Here is an 11,346-nt window from a genome sequence, read left to right on the forward strand (position 1 = left end):
TGACTTCCTCTGCCACTTATACACGCCATTGTGACAGAATCTCTGACCCTAAAAAATGAAGTCAGCAGGAGGAGGCACTTCACTAATGGAGGTTGAGGAACGCGTCCTGGAACACGCGACGGAGATTGACAGTCTGTGCGCTGCCATGGATCGCATTGTCCAGAGTATGGATCGCTGGGAGAGACAGGGAGCGTGTCCAGTACCTCCACCACCCCCTGGAATTCCTTCGAACGTTTTTTCCCCTCCGGAACAGAACAGGATCCAGTTATCCCTGCCCACGGGATACAATGGAGATACTGCCAGCTGCCAGGGTTTTCTCCTAAAACTGAACTTGTATCTGGCCACGGTCTCTCCAGTACCAACAGACCGTGAGAAAAGCTTCGCCCTCATCTCCTGCCTTACCGGGAAAGCCCTGGAGTGGGCCAACGCTGTGTGTGGAGAGGATAAGGCGTTGGACCATTTTGAGGAGCTCATCTGCCATTTCCGGAAGGTATTCGACCACCCATCCGAAGGCAGAGCAGCAGGTGAGCTCCTCTATCATCTGAGGCAGGGGAAGAGGAGTGCTCAGGAGTTCGCGTTGGAGTTTAGGACTTTGGCTGCCGGCGCTGGATGGAGCGACAGGGCCCTGATCGACCACTACCGTTGTAGTCTACGCGAGGACGTCCGTCGGGAGCTGGCCTGTAGAGACACCACCCTCAACTTCGACCAACTGGTGGATATGTCCATCAGGCTGGACAACATGCTGGCTACTCGGGGACGTCTAGATCGGGGTCTGGTTGTTCCATCCTCCCGCACTCTCTCTCCCGAACCTATGGAATTGGGAGGGATGGTGCGCAGGGAGACCGGAGGGGGTACCCGCTCGAGCACCATCTATGATCGCAGAGATCACACTGCTGATCGGTGCCGGGTTGGTTCCTCTGGGAATAGAGAAGGCAGGCAGGGCACTCTGGCATCACCCCAGGTGAGTAGGCACCATACTCATCCAGAGCCCTCTGCTGCACTTATGTTTGTCTCTGTCACCTTTCCGGATTTTTCCCTGCATTCCCAGTATAAGGCGCTAGTAGATTCAGGCGCGGCTGGGAATTTCATTAATAAAAATTTAGCTTATAGTTTAGGGATTCCTATTGTTTCTGTGGATATGCCTTTCCCTATTCATGCCTTAGATAGTCGACCAATAGGGTCAGGGTTTATCAGGGAGGTCACCGCACCTTTGTCTATGATAACGCAGGAGGGTCACAAGGAGAAGATTAGTCTTTTCCTTATTGATTCCCCTGCGTATTCTGTGGTGTTAGGCCTACCCTGGTTAACTACTCATAACCCCACTGTTTCTTGGCCACAGAGGGCTCTCACGGGGTGGTCGCGAGAGTGCTCAGGTAGGTGTGTAGGGGTTTCCGTTGGTGCTACTACGGTGGAAAGTCCAGACCAGGTTTCCACCGTGCGCATTCCCCCAGAATATGCCGATTTGGCACTCGCCTTCTGTAAAAAGAAGGCGACTCAATTACCACCCCATCGACAGGGGGATTGTGCGATAGATCTCCTGGTAGACGCTGCATATCCCAGGAGTCACGTGTATCCTCTGTCGCAAGCGGAGACAGTTGCTATGGATAATTATATCTCTGAATCCCTGCGTCAGGGGTTCATTCAGCCATCCATTTCACCCGCCTCTTCGAGTTTCTTTTTTGTGAAGAAGAAGGATGGCGGTTTACGCCCGTGCATTGATTATCGAGACCTTAATAAAATCACGGTAAAATATAGTTACCCGCTACCTTTGATCAATACAGTAATGGAGTCAATGCGCGGGGCCCGCTTCTTCACAAAATTGGATCTCAGGAGTGCGTACAATCTGGTGCGTATTAGGAGGGGTGATGAGTGGAAGACGGCATTTAGCACCACCTCAGGTCATTATGAGTACCTGGTCATGCCATATGGGTTGATGAATGCTCCATCAGTCTTCCAATCGTTTGTAGATGAGATCTTCAGGGACCTGAACGGGCAGGGTGTAGTGGTGTATATCGATGATATTTTGATATACTCTGCTACACGCGCTGAGCATGTGTCCTTGGTGCGCAGGGTGCTTGGTCGCCTGTTGGAGCATGATTTATATGTCAAGGCTGAGAAATGCTTGTTCTTCCAACAATCCATCTCCTTCCTAGGGCATCAGATTTCCACTTCAGGAGTGGAAATGGAGAGCGACCGCATTACAGCCGTGCGTAATTGGCCGACTCCAACCACGGTAAAGGAGGTGCAGCGTTTTTTAGGGTTTGCCAATTACTACCGGAGATTTATCCGGGGTTTTGGTCAGGTTGCAGCTCCCATTACCTCACTGCTAAAGGGGGGACCGGTGCGCTTGCAGTGGTCGGCCGAGGCGAATAGGGCTTTTGGTAAACTGAAGGCTCTGTTTACCTCGGCGCCTGTGTTGGCTCATCCGGATCCCTCTTTGCCATTCATAGTAGAGGTGGACGCATCCGAAGCTGGGATAGGAGCAGTGCTCTCTCAGCGTTCGGGTGTGCCACCGAAGCTTCGCCCCTGTGCTTTCTTTTCGAAGAAGCTCAGCCCGGCGGAGCGTAACTATGATGTGGGGGTCCGAGAGCTGTTAGCTGTCGTAAAAGCCTTGAAGGTGTGGAGGCATTGGCTTGAGGGGGCTAATCACCCTTTTCTCATCTGGACTGACCACCGCAATCTGGAGTACATCCGGCAGGCGAAGAGACTAAATCCTCGCCAGGCAAGGTGGGCCATGTTTTTCACTCGTTTTGTGTTTACGCTTACTTACAGACCAGGCTCCCAGAACGTCAAGGCAGACGCATTGTCTCGGCTGTATGACACAGAGGAGCGACCCATGGATCCCACTCCCATACTCCCAGAGTCGTGTTTGGTGGCGCCAGTAGTGTGGGAGCTGGACGCGGACATTGAGCGGGCGTCACGTGCAGAGCCCTCTCCTCCTGAGTGTCCAGCTGGTCGTCTGTACGTTCCGTCTGCTGTCCGCGACCGATTGATCTATTGGGCTCACACATCACCCTCCTCTGGTCATCCTGGGATAGGTCGGACGATGCGCTGTCTTGATGGGAGGTACTGGTGGCCCACTTTAGCTAAGGACGTGAGGATTTATGTTTCCTCCTGTTCGGTGTGCGCCCAGTGCAAGGCTCCTAGACACCTGCCTAGAGGTAAGCTTTTACCTTTACCCGTTCCTCAACGGCCGTGGTCGCACCTGTCAGTGGATTTTGTGACTGATCTTCCACCTTCACAGGGTTACACCACGATCCTGGTCGTTGTGGATCGGTTCTCTAAGTCCTGTCGTCTTCTCCCTTTGCCCGGTCTCCCTACGGCCTTACAAACTGCGGAGGCTCTGTTTACACATGTTTTCCGGCATTATGGGGTGCCTGAGGATATAGTGTCTGATCGGGGTTCCCAGTTCACGTCAAGGGTCTGGAAGGCGTTCATGGAACGTCTGGGGATCTCGGTTAGTCTTACCTCAGGTTTTCACCCCGAGAGTAATGGGCAGGTGGAGAGAGTTAACCAGGATGTGGGCAGGTTTCTGCGGTCCTATTGCCAGGACCGGCCAGGGGAGTGGGCGAAGTTCGTGCCCTGGACAGAGATAGCCCAGAACTCGCTACGTCACTCCTCCACTAACCTTACCCCTTTTCAATGTGTATTAGGGTATCAGCCGGTTCTGGCTCCTTGGCATCAGAGTCAGACCGAAGCTCCTGCGGTGGACAATTGGTTTCGGCACGCTGAGGAAACTTGGGAGGCAGCCCACGTCCACCTTCAGCGTGCCATAAGGCGCCAGAAAATTGGCGCAGACCGTCGCCGCAGTGAGGCCCCGGTGTTCGTACCAGGGGACAGGGTCTGGCTCTCGACCCGAAACCTGCCCCTCCGCCTGCTCTGCCGGAAGCTGTGTCCGCGGTTTGTGGGGCCGTTTAAAGTCCTGGGGAGAGTGAACGAGGTATGTTATAGATTACAACTGCCCATTAATTACCGTATTAACCCCTCGTTCCATGTGTCTCTCCTCAGGCCGGTGGTGGCTGGCCCGCTCCAGGAGGCTGAAGTGCGTGAAGTTCCTCCGCCTCCTCTAGACATCGAGGGGGTCCCGGCGTACGCTATTCGATCCATTTTGGATTCGAGACGTCGGGCGAGGGGCCTTCAGTACCTCGTGGACTGGGAGGGGTACGGGCCGGAGGAGAGATGCTGGGTTCCGTTGGAGGACGTTTTAGATCCTTCTATGTTAAAAGAATTCCACCGCCTCCATCCGGATCGCCCTGCACCTCGCCCTCCGGGTCGTCCCCGAGGCCGGTGTCGACGCGCTGCTGGAGCCGCGCGTCAGGGGGGGGGTAATGTCACGACTTCTGCCGAAGTCGTTGCCTCTCCTTGTCCGGGCGGTGTTCGGCGGTCGACTTCACCGGTCTTCTAGTCATCATCGATCCATTTTTCATTTTCCATTGGTTTTGTCTTGTCTTCCCACACACCTGTTGTCAATCCCATTCATTACCTGTTGTGTATTTAACCCTCTGTTTCCCTTCATGTGTTTGTCAGAGATTGTTCATTGTCATGTGTTGTGTTAATTGTGTATAGGTGTGCGACGGGTCTTCGTACCCAGATTTGTTTTATATTTTTTCCGTGAGTGTTATGGAGCAGATTACTAGGACTTTAATTAAAGTACTCCATTCTACACTCTATTTGACTCTCCTGCGCCTGACTTCCTCTGCCACTTATACACGCCATTGTGACAAAGAAAAGGACCTGGAAAGGACAGGGGAGACTGAGCAAGGTGCAGGAAGGAACCCAGAAAATTTGAACTGTTATGAAAGATTATGTGGAAATTGGAAGACAAGTGTGAATGATTTTGGTAATGTGGGTTATTGATATTTGAGCCGCTCTACTGGAATAAGACATTAAGTCATCTGTATTCTCCAGTGATACATTTGCAGACGTTATAGTATAGGTTCTAATACAAGGTATGATATTATATAATACAAGGTATGCCGTGACTAATTCATTGTTATCCGGGGAAGTGGGTAGCCCTACCTTGGAAAATAGTTAATAGAAGGTGTGTATTATAGAAGGGAGGGGTAAAGATGAATTAGCAAAGAGGTTACTAAACCTAAAATGAAATTATGCCTCATCTCCCCATGTCTGGTAAATATGCCAAAACTATAGGATTCTCGGGACAAACGCAGCTAATTCCAATGACAGCTCCAGTTCGTCTAACAGCTGATGGTAGATCAGAAATACTCCCTATTCTAGTGTCAGAACAAACTCCGATTAATTTCAGGGAAGAGATATAGACTAGTGAAGGTAACAAAAGACAGTCAATTGGAAAATAAGAATCTCGAAATTGAATCGTTTGGATTGATTAAAGAATTGGCTGATGTATTTTCTACATTTGGCACATTACAGGTTAATCTGAGAATAATAGATGTTTAATGAGTCTGAAGCAGTGGTTAGTGATAAAAAATATAGTAATTGATAAGGAAGATTGATGTAAACGTAATGAGTGTTTGTTGAGAGAGAGGCCATACTGTTTCTAACTGTCTTAATCTCCCCCATAGAAACAACAGTGACAGCACCGTCAACAAAAACGGAAGGGATCTGTTGCAGCTCTGTAGAAGCCTGGGTCTGTACTTTGTCAATGGTAGGTTACGGGGGGGACTCTTTGGGGAGATTCACCTACTGCTCACCTCTTGGCCACAGTACAGTAGATTATATGATCACAGACATTGACCCCTTCTCTCTCAGCTCATTCACTGTCAAGCCACTAACACCTCTGTCTGATCACAGCCAAATTACGTTGTTCCTCAAAAGAACAGACATGGAAACAACCACACATTCACTGCCCAGTAAGCTGTACAACATCAGAAATTCATACAGATGGGCCCAAAACAGCACAGAAGAATACCAGAAAGCAACCTGTAACCAAAATATCCAAACACTCTTAGATAACTTTCTGGATACCACATTCACTCACAGTAAAGAAGGCATCATTCTAGCAGTAAAAAGCATCAACTATATATTCAGGCAAACGGCAAAAGAAGCACAATTGAAATTGATAAAAAATGAAACAAAAAATATCACAGATGACAACTGGTTTGATGCCGATTGTAAAATTATAAGGAAAAAACTTAGAACACTATCCAAACAAAAGCACAGAGACCCAAATAATGGTGAATTACGCATTCATTACTGTGAGACTTTAAAATTCTATAAACGTACACTCAGAGCCAAAAAAGCACAGTACAACAGCAAGCAGCTGACACTAATTGAGGAGTCCATAAACACAAACAACTTCTGGCAAAATTGGAAAAAACAAAAAAAATCTAAACAAGAGCAATTAGCGATACAAAATGGTGACATATGGACAACCCATTTTAAAACACTCTACAACACGTTCAAATTGACACACACGCAGAACAACGCCAAATTCATGAGAAGTTAAATGGATTAGAAAAAGCTATAAAGGACAATCAAAATCATTTGAACTCCCCAATTACTGACCAGGAGCTCTATAAGAAACTTCAGGCTCTCAAATTTAAAAAAGCATGCAGACCTGATGGCATCCTAAATGAGATGCTCAAACTCACTAGTGCAAAATTTCAATTGGCTATATTAAAACTGTTTAATTTGATCCTGAGTGTAGGTTATTTCCCTGACATCTGGAATCAAGGACTCATAACCCCAATCTTTATAAACGGAGACAAATTTGACCCTAACAATTACAGAGGCATTTATGTGAACAGTAACCTGGGGAAGGTTTTCTGTAGTATTATAAATGTAAGAGTTCTAAACTTCTCTAATAAGCACAATGTATTGAGTAAAAGCCAAATTGGATTTATACCAAAACATCGCACAACTGATCATATTTACACCTGATAGATAAACATGTCCACCAAAATATATGCTTGCTTTATCGACTTCCAAAAAGCATTTGATTCTATTTGGCATACAGGACTGTTCTACAACGTTATTGAAAGTGGTGTAGGGGGTAAAACACATGACATAATTAAATCAATGTATGCTGGCAATATGTGCAGCATTAAAATTGTCAAGAAAATAACATAATTCTTTAACCAGGGGCGGGGCCTTCATCAGGGTTGCAATCTGAGCCCTGCACTCTTCAATATTTACATCAATGAATTGGCCACTATTCTAGAAAAATCCTCAGCCCCTGGTGTTAGTCTCCACAATTCACAAGTTAAATGCCTACTCTTCGCAGATGACCTATGCCTGCTGTCACCCACAGCACATGGCCTACAACAGAGCCTGGACCTGCTAGAGCAGTACTGCCAGACCTGGGCCCTGGCAGTAAACCCCAAAAAGACTAAAAATAATGATTTTCCAGAGAAGATCCAGATCTCAGGGAATTAGACCAAAGTTCTCAATTGGTGCAAAATATATAGAGTACTGCACACACTATAATTACTTAGGTTGATAAATAAGCTCAACTGGACACCTTAATGAGGCAGTGAATGAACTGAGAGAGAAGGCACGCATTCTATGCCATTAAAAAGCTAATTCAAATTGAAATACCTATTAAAAATTGGCTAAAACTAATTGAATATGTCATTGAACCAATTGCACTTTATGGCAGCGAGGTGTGGGGTCCACTTGCAAAACAAGATTTCATCAAATGGGACAAACACCCCATTGAAACCCTGCATGCAGAGTTCTGTAATATTATCCTACATGTTCAGAGGAAAACTACAAACAATGCATGCAGGGCAGAATTAGGTCAATATCCACTTATAATAAAAACTCAAAAAAGAGCAATTAAGTTTTGGAAACATCTAAAATACAGTGACCCCCTCTCATATCATTACCAAGCCCTACAATGGCAAGAGCTGAGCAAAGAAAAGAGTCCCCTCATCCAGCTGGTCCTGAGATCACAAACCTGTTCATTGTCGTCATGCAGTCAGTATGGATGAATGTTAATTAGGGGCGTTTAACTGACTATTTATAGGCAACCATGGGCGTTAAAAGGGTGGGACAAGACGCTCGCTCACGTGTGCCAAATTTCGAGTTGATTGTGATTTATAAAGGGAAACTGGCGTAGGATGTGCGTGCGCACTGTGTTATAAACCTGAATATTTTTGTGCGCAAGCACTTTCTGTGTTTCGTCCGTACGCCACATTTTGAAATGACTCCTCCGCACAGGTTTATAAATGAGGTCCCTGCTCTCTTCCTACACGAACACCTGCATGGCAAATCTCACAGAGGAAACACAGACACTCTCTTTGACCAGTAATGGGATCGCACCCTCAGTCATTTTCATAACACACGTGTGTGGAGAATGGGGAATGAGAGGAAGAGAGGAAGGATTTAGGGAGGTAAAAGAAAGAACAGGACTGATCAGTGATGATTTTAGCATGTACATCTTGGTGGGGGGGAGTGGGATGCATGCCAGAAAAGCCACTACACAACACAACACTAAACAATTCATTCATTGCACTATAACATTAAACTGTTTAAATCTGTCCCAACATATTTTTTGTTTAACCAGGCAAGTCAGAACTTCTTAGGCCTTAGGCCCCTTTTTTTCTCAATTTCCTCCTGAATAACGTGCCCAAAGTAAACTGCCTGTCGCTCAGGCCCTGAAGCCAGGATATGCATATAATTCATACCTTTGAAAAGAAAACACTTTGAAGTTTGTAGAAATGTTGAAATAATGTCAGAGAATATAACACAATAGATATGGTAGGAGAAAATCCAAAGATGTATTTTTTTTGAGAGAGACCATCGTCTTAGAAAGGCAAGTAGCTCCCTGGATTCCTATGACTCCCACAGGGTGTCAGCAGTCTATGTTCAATGTTTCAGGCTTGTAACTTCAAAAACAAATAAGAAATATCAGTTTTAGTATAGGGACACAGTCTTGGAAATTCATGTTTGCGCTCACCATGAAGACAGGACGCACAAAGGCGGAGGTAGCGGTCCTGCTGCTGGGTTGTTGCCCTCCTACGGCCTCCTCCACGTCTCCTGATGTACTGGCCTGTCTCCTGGTAGCGCCTCCATGCTCTGGACACTACGCTGACAGACACAGCAAACCTTCTTGCCACAGCTCGCATTGATGTGCCATCCTGGATGAGCTGCACTACCTGAGCCACTTGTGTGGGTTGTAGACTCCGTCTCATGCTACCATTAGAGTGAAAGCACCGCCAGCATTCAAAAGTGACCAAAACATCAGCCAGGAAGCATAGGAACTGAGAAGTGGTCTGTGATCACCACCTGCAGAACTACTGATTTATTGGGGGTGTCTTGCTAATTGCCTATAATTTCCACCTTTTTGTCTATTCCATTTGCACAACAGCATGTGAAATTTATTGTCAATCAGTGTTGCTTCCTAAGTGGACAGTTTGATTTCACAGAAGTGTGATTGACTTGGAGTTACATTGTGTTGTTTAAGTGTTCCCTTTATTTTTTTGAGCAGTGTATATATATATGGTACTTTAATAATTTCAGTAGTTCTAAACCTGCGACTGCCTCCTGCCTACTCCTCTCTACACTTGTGACATATAGGGTGTAATCATTAGTCTAACAGTTGCAAACAAGAATTTCTATTGGACAAATTCAGATATGTTTATCCCCATTTCCTTCACATCTGCTTCTGTTTAAGAAACATTTTTAAACAGAATCGGCGGAGTGAATACACCCCTGATCATGCGTAAACACAGTTATGTTTATCCCCATTTCCTTCACATCTGCTTCTGTTTAAGAAACATTTTTAAACAGAATCGGCGGAGTGAATACACCCCTGATCATGCGTAAACACAGTTCACTTTCATAGCAGCCACGTTGTATTCCTTCTCGCATCTATGCGCTCTCCTCCTCTCACCTTTTCCCTTCGCTTCTGGACTTCAATTCACAACACATCAGCCGAAAAAAACTTTCCAAGCCAAACCATATCATAACAGCTACACACAGCCTACATCGTTGTAACCATAGTAGCTAAAGTAATGTCATAGTCAAAATAGCTAATAAAAGTAACGCGTTTCTAAACCCGCTACAATCACATACAGTATGCAGTTTAGCACTTACACGGACAGGCCTCATGGCAATACATTTGTAAAACCAAAAGCTTACCTTGACTTGGAAGACTTCCAGTGTTGTGTTGGATAGTCATAGCCAGCTAGCTAACATAGCATTCCTTTGTTTGAACAGGGGTTTGAGTAGACTAAACTACCTTGCTGCCTTTGCTCTCTAAGTAAGTGAAACTGAAATTGAAAAAAAGTACAAAATCTCTCTCTCTCTTGCTTCTCCTTCCTTTTGGAAGAAATTAATTTCTTCAAAACTTTTCAACTATTGTCTTTCTCTCTCACCACACTGCAGAGCTAGCAAGCTGTAGCTTATGCTTTCGGTACTATATTAATTCTCTGATCCTTTGATTGGGTGGACAACATGTCAGTTCATGCTGCAAGAGCTCTGATGGTTGAGGGGCGCGCAAGATGGAGGTCAGTGCAGATGTGGTTTTTGGTAGGAATTTTGGGATTCCCTCACCCAAATATGACCAATTGGTCATTTCTAAGGTCATAAAACCCTGTATGAATATGGTTGATTTTGTTGATCAAATAATTGATTACTTTCTGCAAGTTATTCACCTCAAACTCTAAAGCGACAAAATTAGATATCCAGATCAGCTAGCTAAATCTGTGGAGAAGTATAAACCCTCAAAAGTGACATGAAGTAGGTGGAAGTTATCTACCAGGAAAATTAAAAGAAGGTGGCTGAACTCGAGCAAAAGGTGAATGAGGCGGAGAGATACCAGCGCAGGTGGAACCTGAGGCTCCATGGAATTCCAGAGCAGGCAGTTGAGGACATCAACCGCAGTTGTTGACATCTGTGGATCTGTCATTCTCGAATCAAAAGCCAAACTTCAGGAAAATGTGGACATCGTTCATCGTTTGGGAAGACTTAAGAATCAAGACAAGAGCCCGAGGACAACCATCAACCAGTTCACCAACAGCTCTACATGGAATCTTCTCTGGAGGCGAGCAAAGAACTGTTGAGTTCTTCATCAAGCAAAAATTGAGGTTCACAGGGATCTGACCTCTGAGGACAAAGTGACACGGGAGAAACTGCAGACAATGGTGGCTGCAGCTCAAAATGCAGGGAATTCTTCATCGATGCAAGAGTGATCGTTGATGGGAAAGATATGCGGCCAAATCAGAACATTTGAGAGAGAACTGGACAGAACTGGTAGGCCAGGTGAAGAGCAGCCTTTTATTATAAAGAATTTACACAAACACTTGAATGAGAAAAGGCTGACCTGAACTGGTAAACCAAACACTAACTATGGGTGAATAACTGCGCACTGTAAGCTCTATAAGCTCTAATTTCTCCCCATTGTGGGAGGAAGAACACTTT

The sequence above is a fragment of the Salvelinus fontinalis genome, chromosome 5, assembly GCF_029448725.1.
Source record: "Salvelinus fontinalis isolate EN_2023a chromosome 5, ASM2944872v1, whole genome shotgun sequence".
Classification (NCBI taxonomy): domain Eukaryota; kingdom Metazoa; phylum Chordata; class Actinopteri; order Salmoniformes; family Salmonidae; genus Salvelinus; species Salvelinus fontinalis.